Below are 15,166 nucleotides of genomic sequence, written 5' to 3'. Positions count from 1 at the left end.
CTCCAAGGCCCCGCCCTCACACCGCCCCTTCTCCTGAGTTCCCCCCTTGCGCTTCACTTTCTCCCCGATCCCCCGCCCTCACGCCGCCTCTTCCCCCGAATCCCCGCCCCCGCACCGCCCCTTTTCCCGATTCCCCAATCCCGCACCGCCTCTTCCCCCGAGTTCCCGCCCTTGTGCTTCCCCTTCTTCCTGAAAGCCTGGCCCTGCCCCGACCCTTCCCCCAAGGCCCCGTCCCCACCCCGCCCCTTTCCCCCAATCCCCCACCCTCACTCGCCCCTTCCCCCAATCCCTGCTCCTGGATTGCCCCTCCCCTCTAGGGCCCGCCTCTGCACCGCCCCTTCCCCAAGACTCCGCCCTCGCGCCGCCTCTTTCCCCGAGTCCCCACGGCCACGCTGCCGTTCCTCCGAGTCCCCGCCCCCACACTGCCCCCGCCCTCTAATCCCCACCCCTACACCGCCCCTTTCCACGAGGCCCCGCCCTCGCACCGCCCCTTCTCCCCGAGCTTCCACCCCCGCGCCGCCTCTTCCCCGAGTCGGAGTCCCCACCGCCACGCTGCCCCTTCCCCCCGGGTCCCCGCCCTCGCACCGCCCCTTCCCTCTAATCCCCCCACCGCCCCGCCCCTTCCCCCCAGGCCCCGCCCTCGCACCGCCCCTTCTCCCCAGGACCCTGCCCCCGCGCCGCTTCTTCCTCCAAGGCCCCGCCCTCGGCCCGCCGCTTCCCCCTCGGCCCCGCCCCTGCACCACCCAGCGACCCGGGAGCAGGCCAGACCGGGGAGGCGGGAGGGCAGAAACTTCCTTAAGAAAAAGAATCCGGGCCCAGCCTCCCGTTCCCAGGTGCCCTCGGGCACATCACTCAGTCTCTCTGGGCCTCAGTTCTCCTGTCCGGGAAATGGGGCTGGCGGCGCTTCCCACCCTCGCCTGAGCCTGGGAGGGGAACTACCCTGCGGATTACGAAGATGCTTAGATACTGGGGTGATGGGGGAGGGGCGCAGGGGGAGCGTATTAGCACCATCGTTTGGTATATGGAGTCTGTTTGGAAACAAAATATTTCCCTCAAGTCATTCCCAAAACCTGTATTCAGCGATAACCTTGGAAATATTTAACAGAGCAGCCTGTTTTTTCCCCCCCGTGTAGCCAGCCCCCAGTTCTGCCCCATTCCTGCCACTGCGGCCCCATCTCACCTCCTGACCCTGGCTGGGCGCCCCTGGGCCGCTCGTAGCAGGGGGCTGTCCAGGAGGGTGCAGGGGGGTCTCCTTGCAGCCAGGAGGGGGTGTCTGGTGGGTGCTGTCACCTCTGCCAGAGACCCCCAAGAAACTCACTAGCTTCCTCCACATGTGGGGAGGGGCTCCTACTTTCTGACGTGGTGGGGGGGGGGAGGGGATCGAATCATGACTCTGAAGTGGCAGGGCAACCTCCCCCCCACCCCCCAACCCTGCTCAGATTCCTCTAGGGGGCTGGGCTGGGATCTCTAGGGAGGGAGACACAGGAAAAAAACCGCTGCCACTATGGAACCCAGGAGTCCTGGCTCCCAGTCCCCCTGCTCTAACCTCTAGCCCCCCCCCTCCTCTGCTCCCAGAGCCAGGGATAGAACCCAGGGGTCCTGGCACCCAGCCCCCACCCCGCTCTGACCACTAGACCCCACTCCCCTCCCAGGGTGGTGCAGGGGTAACTGTGTCTGTGTCCCAGCTCGGCTAAGGGCCTTGACTGATTTTCCTGAAGTGCTTCCTTCCAAATCCATCACATCAGTGCCTTCCCTTCACTGCCCACCCCCGTGTGGGGGCACCAGCACCGTACCAGGTCGTGATGGGAACTCATCCAAGCTGGCCCTAGGGAGATGTGTGTGTCCCTGCTGCCCCCTGCTGGATGGGCTGAGCCCTGCTGTGTGTGTGTGTGCGTGCGTGTGAGACATTGTGTTTGTATCAGTGTCAGCGTGTTGCTGGGCTAACTGGTAGGAAATGCTTTTGCAGGACTTTCTATCCTGCAGCAGGTCGCACTCTCTCTCTCTCTCTCTCTCACACACACACACACACACACACACACACACACACACACACACACACACACACACACACACACACACACACACAAATCCACACAGCCAGTCACACACGCTGACGCACAAAGGGACTCACACAATCCCAGACACTCACATACGACGCACTTGGGGCACACATTAGCCCACCCCTCAAAGAGAAACAATCACATCCCCAGCCACACACACACCGGAATATTCACAATTGTGCTCAGAGACACAACCACACACAGTTCACTCCCACTGCTCCCAACACAAGGTCCTCCTGCCCCGCACAGCATGTGCCGAGGCCCGTGGAACTCACTGCCACTGGACAGCTACCAATGGGAATGGACCTTTCCAACAGACCAACAGACATAGCCGTGGCGACAGAGGGGGATGGGCTCCCAGGGGCTGACCCTGGCTGAGACTGGGCTAAAGGGGCCCATGGGTCTGATGTAGAACGGTCTATCCAGCAGGGGGCAGCGTGACCCACACACAAACCCACGGGAAGCACCTTTCTTAGCGGGTCTCCCAGGCCATCCCCCACCCTGCCCCTGGTTGAGGAACAAAGGGGCGGCACGGGACTCTGGGCCCTGTCGCAACCCGGCCCCACCCCCTCGCTCCCACACGCTGGCGGGTTGGGTAACTGCCGAGGGATTGCACAAGAGAGAGTCAGAGCCAGGGAGAGAACCCAGGAGTCCTGGCTCGCCCCTCCCCCCTCCACTCCAAACACTAGACCCCACTCTCTTCCCAGGGCTGGGGATAAAACCCAGCAATTCTGACTACCAACCCCCCTCCCCCACACAACCACTAGACCCCCCTCCCATTTTAGTTTTTAGGCTCGCTGCCGCCTCTATCCACCCCACCCCCTCCATCTGTCCATCCCTTTGCTGCAGGTTTTTGGGGTGTCACCTCTGCTCTGCACTCCCCCAGTGCAGCCCAAGGCTTCCCTCCCCCCAACCACATATCCTCTCCCCCCTGGTGCTGGATCATCTGCTTGGCCCCCCACTCCCTCTCGGGGCACACTGTGCGGCGTGGCTGGGGCTTGTGCAACGGCCCAGCACCAGGCAACGCTGAACGGAAACCACAGGCCCTGCCCCGCCCCACCCGAGCTGCCCTCCAGGTGCATCGGAGCCCAGCGCCCCACACCTGCGCCCTCCTGCGCCACAGGGGGTGAGCTGCAGCCCCCACCACATTCCACAGATGGGCGAAGGGAATCCATAGTGTAGCTAAGGGGGGTGCAGGGGAAGCAGCTGCTTCCCCTGAGGACATTTTCCAAAAGCTGCGCCTTTCTGTCAGCCAGCACTGGGCTCCAGACTCGAAGTCCGGAGCCGGGTTTTGCATGCGGCTGCCAGCTTGCTCTCGGCTCCGCACCGCCCTCCTCCCCCATCCCCAGCCTGCAGGCAGCTTCGGCGGGTTACCTGGCTCCCCGGGGATGAGGAGGAGGCTCCCGGCAGATCCCCTTAACCCTAGGCGTTAGACAAACCTTCCTACAGTCTTCCTAGGGAGGACGTGTGAGAGTTTGCAGCAGCCACAGCCCAGGGAGGGAGGGGTGGCACTCTACTGTTTAAAAATTTCTCCCAGCAGTAATTTTCAACCTGGTCTTTGCGCTGGGCTGGACTCTGGCTTTCTGGCCACTAGGAACACCAGCTTCCTAGAGATGTTTGTCCATGATGCTTCTAGGCTCATGAGGAAAAATTAGATTTTTTTTCTCAAATCGGTAAGTGTCAGTAATCGTAGATTTCATCACACATGCACAAAACTGACCCCAAACCCCCCCGCTGCTGCTAACTGAAACTGACAGGCAAGGTAGCTTGATCACTTCTCAGAGTTTGATTTAAGGCTCTTGACATTTTGTATAGTTTGACAGGTGATGTTGCCAACGGGTGTTTTAACGGTTTATGAAGCTCTCACTTGTTGAATGTCAGCACCGACTGTTAAATAAATATTGCCTGACCCCCCCCCCGCCCCAATTTCCTGCAACTGTGAAGATAAAAATGGTTTTAAGCATTTCCCCCCTATCATTTTGCACAACCATGAAAACTTATTTTTAAGCTTTTTTAAAATCAATTTATCTGTTGAAATTATAAACAAATACAAATTGAGTTGTACCACTTGCCTTGAGTTTGCCAGTTAGCAGCATCCAGCCTTGAGCTCAATACTTAGGAGGGGGACACACACTGAACCCCCAACCTCTTTGTAACCAACAGAGCTGGAGGGCTAGAGGCAGGTCTCTGCCCCAAGAAGTGTAGGGCGCATCTAGCCACTGCAGCGGGGAGACTCGTGTTAGCTCAAGCTGATCTAGCGTTAAGAACAGTTCTGTGGATGGTGTAGCTCTGCCTACCCACCTGAGATTGGATCCCAGTGGGCAAACAGGGGCCAGGGCCGGCTCCAGGCACCAGCCGAGCAAGCTGGTGCTTGGGGCGGCAGATTGAACGAGGCGGCATTCCGCCCAATCCTAGGGCGGCACGGCCGCTTTTTTTTTTGTTCTGCTCCGGCCGCCCTGTAGGGGGCGGCGGCGCGGAGGACAGGAGTGCCCTGCAGCAAGCCCGGCAGGGCAGTCCTCCTCCTTCCCTCCCCGCCGACCGGAGCGGAGCCCTCCCAGCAGGCGGCGCGGCGGGAGGGACCGCGTGGCAGCGCCCCGCTGTAGCCCTGGCCGCCCCCCTTCTCTCTCTCTCCCGTCCGCTCCCTCCCCCTCCCCCCGCTAGCCGGTCCGCGCCGCAGGGTTTTTTTTGCTTTGCCGTTCTGGCTGCCCCATTTTTTTTCCTTTTGCTTGGGGTGGCCAAAAAGCCAGAACTGCTGCCCACGTCCAATATCTGCACCCATTAGCTCAAGCTAAGCGAGCATGAGTCCATCTGCTCGGCCTGGGAATCATGCAGTGTAGACATACCCTAAGGCCTGGTCCACACTACCCCCCCACTTCGGACTAAGGTACACAAATTCAGCTACGTTAATAACGTAGCTGAATTCGAAGTACCTTAGTCCGAACTTACCGCGGGTCCAGACGCGGCAGGCAGGCTCCCCCGTCGATGCCGCGTACTCCTCTCGCCGAGCTGGAGTACCGGCGTCCACGGCGAGCACTTCCGGGATCGATCCGGGATCGATTTATCGCGTCTAGACAAGACGCGATAAATTGATCTCAGAACATCGATTGCCTGCCGTTGGACCCGGAGGTAAGTGTAGACGTACCCTTAGAGTTCAGCCAGAGAGGCTGATCCAAGCCTGAGGTGGAGCAGAACCAAGGTCATTGCTGGAAGGCGTCCCAGAAACAGCCTGGGCAGGGAGGAGTGGAAGGTGGGGGAGCTGCAAACGAGGGAGGCAGCGCCGAGGCCGAGGGGCTGTTTGTGAAAGAAGGGGCGAAGATGAGAATGATGCACTGGAGTAGCAATGTGTATTGATGAGGAGGCAGACTGTACAGAAATGAGAAGTAATGGAATGGATAAGAAAGAGTCTGGGCCAAAATCAGTTGGGGGAAGAAAGCTACCAGAGGGGTTCCCCTGGGCTAGTGACTGGCATGTGCTAAAGCCCCCAGGATCTGATCTGGATCTGGAGAGAGAGAGAAACCTTTGTAATGCTTTTAATTAAATAAAATATTGCTCGGAATTGTGTGATTGTGGGAGACTTTAACTTCCCAGATACAGAGTGGAGGACATGTGCTCCTACTAATAGAAGGGCCCAGATTTTCCTGGATGCGACAGCTTTCTTTACCAAATAGGCGCTGAACCAACAAGAGATAGAGCCATTTAGAATTGGCTTTGGTTAGGGTTACCATATTTCTACAATCAAAAAAGAGGACACTGTGGTGGGGGGGGGGGAAGCCCCGCCCTAGCCCCGCCCTAGCCCCACCCCCGCCCCCATCCACTTCCCACCCCCTGACTGCCCCCCTCAGAACCCCCAACCCCCCCTGCTTCTTGTCCCCTGACTGCCCCCTGCTGAGAACCCCCCACCCTAACCGCCCCCCTAGGACCCTACCTGTCCCCTGACTGCCCGACCCTTATCCACTCACATGGGTGGCAGGGTTGTAGAAATTTTGGTGGTGCCCAGAACCCGCCCCTCCCACCTGCCTAAGGCTCTGGGAGGGCGGTTGGGTGGGGGGAGGAGGTCTGGGGTGCAGGTCCTGGGCTGGGGATTAGGGTGCAGGAGGGGTGCAGGGTGCAGGCTCTGGGATAGAGTTTGGGTGCTGGGTGCAGGCTCCGGGCTGGGGCAGGGGGTGGGTGTGCAGGAGGGGGTGAGGGGTGCAGGCTCTGGGATGGAGTTTGGGGGTGGGAGGCGGTGCAAAGGGAGGGGGTGCAGGCTTTGGGAGGGAGTTTGAGGGCAGGAGGGGGTGTGTGGGAAGGGGGAGGGGGTTTGGGAGGGAGTTTGGGGATAGGAGGGGGTGCAGGGGTGAGGGCTGTGGGTCTGAGGATGAGGGGTTCATGATGCAGGAGGAGGCTCAGGGCTGGGGCAGAGGATTAGGGTGCGGGGGGATGAGGGTTGGGGCTGAGGATGAGGGGCTCATGATGCAGGAGGGGGCTCAGGGCTGGGGCAGAGGATTAGGGTGCGGGGGGATGAGGGTTGGGGCTGAGGATGAGGGGCTCATGATGCAGGAGGGGGCTCAGGGATGGAGCAGAGGATTAGGGTGCAGGGGGATGAGGGTTGGGGCTGAGGATGAGGGGCTCATGATGCAGGAGGGGGCTCAGGGATGGAGCAGAGGATTAGGGTGCAGGGGGATGAGGGTTGGGGCTGAGGATGAGGGGCTCATGATGCAGGAGGGGGCTCAGGGCTGGGGCAGAGGATTAGGGTGCAGGGGGATGAGGGCTGGGGCTGGGGATGAGGGGTTCATGATGCAGGAGGAGGCTCAGGGCTGGGGCAGAGGATTAGGGTGCGGGGGGATGAGGGTTCAGGGCTGGGGCAGAGGATTAGGGTGCAGGGGGATGAGGGCTGGGGCTGGGGATGAGGGGTTCATGATGCAGGAGGAGGCTCAGGGCTGGGGCAGAGGATTAGGGTGCGGGGGGATGAGGGCTCAGGGCTGGGGCAGAGGATTAGGGTGCAGGGGGATGAGGGCTGGGGCTGGGGATGAGGATGAGGGGTTCATGATGCAGGAGGAGGCTCAGGGCTGGGGCAGAGGATTAGGGTGCGGGGGGATGAGGGTTCAGGGCTGGGGCAGAGGATTAGGGTGCAGGGGGATGAGGGCTGGGGCTGGGGATGAGGGGTTCATGATGCAGGAGGAGGCTCAGGGCTGGGGCAGAGGATTAGGGTGCGGGGGGATGAGGGTTGGGGCTGAGGATGAGGGGCTCATGATGCAGGAGGGGGCTCAGGGCTGGGGCAGAGGATTAGGGTGCGGGGGGATGAGGGTTGGGGCTGAGGATGAGGGGCTCATGATGCAGGAGGAGGCTCAGGGCTGGGGCAGAGGATTAGGGTGCGGGGGGATGAGGGTTCAGGGCTGGGGCAGAGGATTAGGGTGCAGGGGGATGAGGGCTGGGGCTGGGGATGAGGGGTTCATGATGCAGGAGGAGGCTCAGGGCTGGGGCAGAGGATTAGGGTGCAGGGGGATGAGGGCTGGGGCTGGGGATGAGGGGTTCATGATGCAGGAGGAGGCTCAGGGCTGGGGCAGAGGATTAGGGTGCAGGGGGATGAGGGCTGGGGCTGGGGATGAGGGGTTCATGATGCAGGAGGAGGCTCAGGGCTGGGGCAGAGGATTAGGGTGCAGGGGGATGAGGGTTCAGGGCTGGGGCAGAGGATTAGGGTGCAGGGGGATGAGGGCTGGGGCTGGGGATGAGGGGTTCATGATGCAGGAGGAGGCTCAGGGCTGGGGCAGAGGATTAGGGTGCGGGGGGATGAGGGCTGGGACTGAGGGGTTTGGGGATTGGAGAGGCTCAGGGCTAGGGTGGAAGGGCAGGGTAAGGGCAGCCTGTCTTCCCATTAGTGGATGGGGGCACTAGGACCCGGGGGCAGCAGACAGCAGTTGCTGCTGGCTCTGGCAGTACAAGCAGGCAAGGGAGAGGCAGGCGGGGGGGGGGCACGGGGAGGGACGTGCGGAGGGGGGGTGGCAGGTGGAGGCCGGGGACCCATCCAACCCTCCCCCTGCTCCCTGACTGCCCCCCAGGACTCCCCTTACCAGAGGCGTAGCGAGCGCCCTCCGTACCCTCCGACCGGAGGGGGCCCCGCAAGGAAGGGGGCCCCTAAAAGTGGCAAAATAAATACCGCATTCCAGTTTCTGCATTGTAAGGGGCCCCGCCCGGACACATGTTCGGAGGGGGCCACCGTTCGGAGGGGGCCACGTTCTTTGTTGCTACGGCCCTGCCCCTTACCATGCCCAGGCCGGTCAGATGCTGGCTCCATGTGTAGGCAAAACACGCTGCCGGTGGGGCTGTTTGTGTGGTTACACCGGGCTGCAGGCAGCGGGAGGGGGGAGCAGGGGAGGGGCTCTGGCTGCTGGAGGCCAATGGGAGCGGCTCAATCGGCCCAGCCACCCAATCAGCCGCGCCGCACTCTGCATGGAAGGGAGGGAGGCGAGGGGGAAAAAATCGCGGACCTTTTAACCTTGTTACCAATTCCTCCCGGACGGCTATTTAGAGACGCAAAAGCCGGACATGTCCGGGGAAATACGGACGGATGGTAACCCTAATTTGAACTGCCAGTGCCTGGGGCTGGCTCAGGTTTCATGCCCATAACATGCTCCTTTCACCTCCACCAGATCGGGGAGCTCGACCAGCCCCCGTTTCTGCCTGATGAATAAGAGAGGCAGAAACGGGGGCTGGTCGTTCGTATGAAACACGTTTATTGGGTGTGGGGAGATCAGGGGTGAATGTGCAGCAGAGAGGAATCCGATCCTGTCGGCAGGGGAGAAGAAAGAAAGAAAGAGGCTGTAATTTTCCACACTGTAGTCTCGCACTGTCTCTTTAAATCCGCAGCAGGAAGCTGTCACGCTATTAGTGTAGATGGCACCATCAGGAGCGAGTCCCGGTCGTCACCAGCCACGATGCTGACCCAGATGCTGCGCTGCCCCCTGGGGGACACTGTAGGGCCAGCAGCAGCTCGCAATGGTTGGGGTCGGCCAGCAGCTGGCGTGGGGCACGGATATTAGGAAAAACTTTTTCACTAGAGGGGGGTGAAGCACTGGAATGGGTTCCCGAGGGAGGTGGTGGAATCTCCTTCCTTAGAGGTTTTTAAGGTCAGGCTTGACAAGGCCCTGGCTGGGATGATTTAGTTGGGGTTGAGCAGGGGGTTGGACTAGATGACCTCTTGAGGTCTCTTCCAATCCTGAGATTCTATGACAAATTTTTCACATACTCAGGGATAGAACCCAGGAGTCCTCACCCCTGGCTTTAACCTCTAGACTCCGCTCCCTTCTCTGAGCCTGGGATAGAACCCAGGAGTCCTGGCTCCCAGCCCCCCAGCCCCTCGCACAGAGGCTGTCACCATGTCGCTGTAGCTGTCCCGACAGAGTGTTTTGCACCCGAAAGCAGCACTGGAGATGGAGATGCAGAACTCCAGGATGGTGAAGACCAGGAGAATCGTGGCCACCCCAGACATGGTATCCTGGCCAGGGGAGATCCACAAGGGACTGACTGACAATACACACAGCACCCCCTACTGATCCTCCCGCTCCCCGCAGCATGGCGCCCCCTGCTGATCCTCCCGCTCCCCACGGCACAGCGCCCCCTGCTGAGCCTCCCGCTCCCCACAGCACGGCGCCCCCTGCTGAGCCTCCCGCTCCCCGCGGCACGGCGCCCCCTGCTGAGCCCCCACCCTGCTCCCTTCAGCATGGCGCCCTCCATTGAGCCCCTACCCCCTCTCTGCAGCATGGCATCCCCTAATGGCGTTCAAGGCATCAGGCCCAACTCCTGGGCCACGGCCTGATGAGCAGGGTCACAGATAGCACCAGTGCCCCCAGCTTCGCGGGGCAGAGCTGGGCAGGCCCGGGGGGCGGCCGGACTCACCGCAGGCACTCGGGAAGTCGGCGCGCAGGACTTGGACTCCTCGATCCACTGGCAGGTTCCGTGCGGGTAGTAGAAGATAAGCGAGAGCGAATAGAGGACGATGCCCACTCCGGCCACTATGGCACTGAGGGTATTCATAGCCAGCATGGCCTTCACCTGGGAGAGGAGGCATCAGAGACGCGGGGCCAGGACGCCCAGCTATGTCGTCCACACACCCCACACCTCCCACCCCTGCATCCCCCCAGCCACCCTCCCGCCCTTCAATCCTGCACCCCTCCAGACGCCCTCGGCCTGTGCCCAGCCTCCATGGTACAGCAGGTCGGTGGAGATTTTAGTGTCTAGCGAGACAAGGCGGGTGAGGTCCCAGCTTCCGCTGGGGAAAGAGGCAAGCCAGCCTGATCTCCAGAGCTCTTCTTCTGTTCCTCGTTACAATCTTCAGCCCGAAACGGGTGGCTTTCCGCCATTCGCTGCAGTTTTCAGTGGCGACGTTTTGGGCTTTGGGGCAATTTTGAGTAGACATTTTTCATTTTCCCTGCACTTTTTAGCAGCTTCCAGCTACAAATTTGCTCTTTCTTGGGCAAATTTTGGCAGTCAATTGGCCGTTTTCAGCTGTTTGGGGTGGGCTGCTGTTTTCGTCAGAAAAAACTTGGGAGGGGGGAGAATTTTTTGGTGGCTGTTTTGGGCTGAAATTTTTCAATTTTGGGCAATTTCCCCCTGGAAATTCTTCCTTTCGTGACGGTTTTTGAGTAAAATGTTTCAATTTTCAGCCGTTTGGGCAGTTTTTGAATGAGAATTTTCAATGTTGGGGAAAAAGTCAAAATTTTCCTTTGGAATTTGCAGTGAATTCCCCCCCAAATTTTTCATGTTTCATTTAACTTTCCCTGGGGGGGGGAACCCCAATATATTCCAACTAGCTCAAAAAACAGGGGACAAAAGCCTTGTTCCTTACCAGTGAGATCTTGGGGTTCTTGGCAGCTTCCACACAAATGAACCCTGAAAGGATGTAGTGGGGGAAAAGCAGAAATGGGTGAAAGCTGCTGCCCACTCTTTGCCCAACAGGTGAGACCATCCCAGTGCCCCCCACTCGCTTGGTGCCTTAGTTTCCCCTCCATGCATTAGGTATAATGGCATTCCCTCCCTCACAGGCAGGGTGAGGATCAATACACCGGGGGGGGGGGGGAAGGTCACACATTTCTCAAGCTCATTACACATCCCAGAGGCTCCCTCCCCACCATGCCAAGGTCCTTATGTGTCCCCCACTTCCCCTCCCTTCCATGCCAGGGGGTTCTGGGTTCTGCATTCTTCCCTTTCCCCCCATGCCAGAGGCTCTGTATGCCCCACGGGGACTCAGTTGAAGATGGGGGAGGGGTCCAGGTGCTGCGGGGATGGGGGCCAAAGAAGCCCCTGTGATAGGTCGGGGCTCTGCACAGACACACAGCCAGTGGCCACCCAGAGGACTCACTGAAGGGACATGCGAGCTCACCCAGCAGGTCAGCGGCAGGTCAGGGGGCTCTCCAAGCCCCATGGCCAGTGCCCCAGTCACCACTCTGCCACCCCTGGCTGTGCCAGCTGGGCTTCCAAAGACCACTGGCCATGCTCCGGGAAGCCGGGTTCAGGGCACGGTGCTGGCTGGCTAAACCACGCTACAGTGAGGATTTGGAGACGATGTCCTCCTTCTTTTCACACATCCCCCGAAGTCCCCACCACTAGGACTTACCAGGATCCCAGTCCAAAAGGGGGTCCCCACATGTATCGCTATTAGCTGGTGCTCATTCGCCAGGGTGAAGATGATGCTGAAAACTACCTGCACAATGCCCGTGAGTATCTGTGTGATCTGCTGAGACACCATGGGGCATAACATGTTACTGGCCAGGATCTGCATTCTGGGGAACTTACTACACAGTTACTCAGTCCCTACTACATGGTTACTCCATCCCTACCACATGGTGACACAGTCTCTACTACACAGAGTCTCTGTATTTTGGCTTGTCATTCACGAGAGGATAAAGCCTCTAGACAGAGCCTCAGGAGACTTGTGTTCTATTCCCAACTCTGCCACTGGCCTTCTGGGTGACCATGGGCAAGTCCCTTACCCTCCCCGTGACTCAGTTTCCCCACGATACCTCATTTGTAAAGTACTTTGAGACTGACTGATGACAAAGGCTACTAAGAGCTAGGGATGATAATTATATGACTACACATCTACTTAGGACAAGATTTCCAAAGGTATTTAGGCACCTGAATGCAGGTAGGTGCCTCTTGGGCTTGACAAAAGTGCCAGAGCTAGGTGCCTAACTCCCACTGACCTTCCATGAGCTGCAGGCACCTAACCTGTGTAAGACTTGGTAAGTCCTACTTGCGCCTCTCTGCAACATTGGCCACCTAAATACCTTTGCAAAGCTGGGCCTTAGTCCCTACTATGTGGCTATTCAGTCCTTACTACTTGGTTACAGTCCTTACTACATGGTTAATCATTCTTTACTAGATGGCTTCTCAGTCCTTCCTACTCAGTCCTTACTGCATAGATGCTCTGTGCTTACTACATGGTTATTCATTCCCTACCAGATGGTTACTGAGTCCTTACTACATGGCTACTCATTCCCTACTAGATGGCTATCCAGTCTTTACTACATTGTTTCTCAGTTCTTACTATATCCTTACTCACTCTAAATTGTTTCCTTACTCAACTAAATTGTTACTCAGTTCTTACTACATTAGTACTCAGTCCTTATTGCATAGATGCTCTGTGCTTACTACATGGTTATTCATTCGTCACTAGATGGTTCCTCAGTCCTTACTACAGGGTTATGAAGTTCTTTTTACAGTTATTTAGTCCTTATACAATTAAACTACTGAATTAAGCATTTAGTAAATCTCTCTACCTAACTAATCAACTTAGATAACATCTACCTTTGTTTTCGTCTATATTTCCCATCACCTTAGTATGGAAGTAATGGATTAAAATCATGTAATTGCTTCCTGCTCCCAAGTGGAATATTCCTAATGAAAACAGCTGGGAATTAGGACTCCTGGGTTCCATCCCCAGCTCTGGAGGGGAGTGGGGGGTCTAGTGGGTTACAGCAGAGGAGCTAGGACTCCTGGCTTCTATTTCCAGCACTCATAGGGGAGGAGGGTGCTCAGAGGGTCAGGTCTTGTGCATCCTGACCCTGACTCACTGTAAAGCTCCACTCAGGCACCCGCCTAGCTCCGTGCCTCAGTTTCCCTCTCTGTATGACAGAGCCAATCATCCCCAACCACATTTCTAAGGCACTTTGGGATCCTCAGCGCCACAGCACTATACCAAGGCCACACATGACAGCCTGTGGCCAAGGACAGGACCCCCTGCCTGGTTGAGCCACCACAGGAGGGAGTCTAGTATCGGGCAAGGCAGGGTTAGGATACTGTCTAAAGCGTCTCGAACTGGTCGATATACTGACGTTAGCCATGACTGAAGCGGGCGAAGCCTGAGTCTGGCATGCTGTATTGCGTAGGTACAAGTGGCCATATGCCCCAACAGTTTCAGGCAATTCCTTGCTGTAGTGGTGGGAAACTGCCTGAGGCCCCGTATTATGTCGCCCAGTGACCAAAACCTGGCTTCTGGGAGGTATGCCCTTGCTTGAGTCGAGTCTACCACTGCCCCTATCAACTCTAACCTCAGTACAGGGGAGAGTGTCGATTTGGCCTCGTTTAGAGGGAGACCCAGTTCATCAAACGTCCTTCTTATGAGGCCAACCTGCGCCTCCACTCGAGATCTGGAGTGGCCTTTGATCAGCCAGTCATCGAGATACGGGAACACCTGTTCCTGCTGCTTACACAGGAACACCGCCACGACTGCCACGCACTTGGTGAACACCCGAGATGCCGCCAACAGGCCAAATGGGAGGACAATAAACTGATAGTGGCTGTTGTTCATCACAAACCTGAGGTATTTTCTGTGGGGTGGAATTATTGCTATGTGAAAGTATGCATCCTTCAAGTCGAAGGCGGCATCCAGTCTCCTGAATCCAGTGAGGGGATAATGGAGGCCAAAGAAACCATGTGGAACTTGAGTTTTTTGATGAACTTGTTGAGTTCTTGCAGGTCTAGGATGGGCCTGAGCCCACCCTTGGCTTTCGGTATTAGGAAATACTGGGAGTAGAAGCCCTTGCCCCTTTGCTCCCGAGGAACCTCTTCCACTGCCCCTACAGAGAGGAGCGAGTGCACCTCCTGTATAAGAAGTTGCTCATGAGAGGGGTCCCTGAAGAGAGATGGGAAGAGGGGTGGAAGAGTGGGAGGGCACAGAATTGGATGGAATATCCCCTTTCTTCTGTGTGGAGCACCCAGCGGTCTGAAGTGATATGGGACCATGGACGGTAGAAAGGGGATAGTTGGGACGAAAAGGTAAGTAAGGTTGGATCCAGTTCCAGCACTGGTGTACCATCCTCGATCACACCCTGAAAAGGCTGGTCTGGGGCCGGGCGGTGGCTTGGGCTGGCCCAAGCCCTGGCCTGAGGAGGGGTGCTGCCTTCTTCTACCACTCCTATTCCTCCTACAAGGAGCGTCCTCACGGTTCTGAGCTTGAGGGAGGCTGCGGCCAGAAATGCCTATGTTGACTGGCGGGGGTATGGAGCCCCAAAGATCTGAAGGTGGCCCTTGAGTCTTTCAGACTATAGAGTCTTTTATCTGTCTTATTGGAGAAGAGGGCCAAACCCTCGAAGGGGAAGTCCTGGATTGTTTGTTGGACCTCATGGGGCAGACCAGAGACCTGCAACCAGGAACTCCTCCTCATTACAACCCCCGTGGCCATTGGACGTGAGGCTGCATCAGCTGCGTCCAATGTCGCCTGTAGGGACGCATTGGAGACCAGCTTTCCCTCCTCCACTAATGCCGAGAACTCTGTGCGAGAGTCCTGCGGCAGGAGCTCCGCAAACTTGGCAATCGCAGCGCATACTGTGTGTGTATCTGCTCACAATGGCCTGTTGATTTGAAATGCGGAGCTATAGTGCCCCCAGTGGAATAGACCTTCCTGCCCAAAAGGTCTAGTCTTTTTGGATCCCTATTCTTAGGGGAGGGGCCCTGGTAGCCTTGGCACTCTCGCTGATTGGCTGCATCAACCGCCAGGGAGTCGGGGGGTAGGTGGATGTACAAATGTTCATATCCCTTAGAAGGGACAAAGTACCACCTCTCATTCCTCTTGGCCGTAGGGGCCAGAGATGCAGGGGTCTGCCATAGGGTTTTCGTTGTCTCTGTAA

The 15,166-nt window shown here is 57.9% G+C and overlaps 1 pseudogene; it reads right to left on the bottom strand.

Annotated features, from left to right (window-relative positions):
* Positions 1 to 9,277: 9,277 nt before the first annotated feature.
* LOC135892204 (membrane-spanning 4-domains subfamily A member 4A-like) lies at positions 9,278 to 13,848 on the bottom strand (annotated as a pseudogene).
* Between the last annotated feature and the right edge of the window lie 1,318 nt (positions 13,849 to 15,166).

The sequence above is a fragment of the Emys orbicularis genome, chromosome 20 (assembly GCF_028017835.1).
Source record: "Emys orbicularis isolate rEmyOrb1 chromosome 20, rEmyOrb1.hap1, whole genome shotgun sequence".
NCBI lineage: Eukaryota > Metazoa > Chordata > Testudines > Emydidae > Emys > Emys orbicularis.
This window is presented reverse-complemented; position numbering and strand designations above follow the sequence as displayed.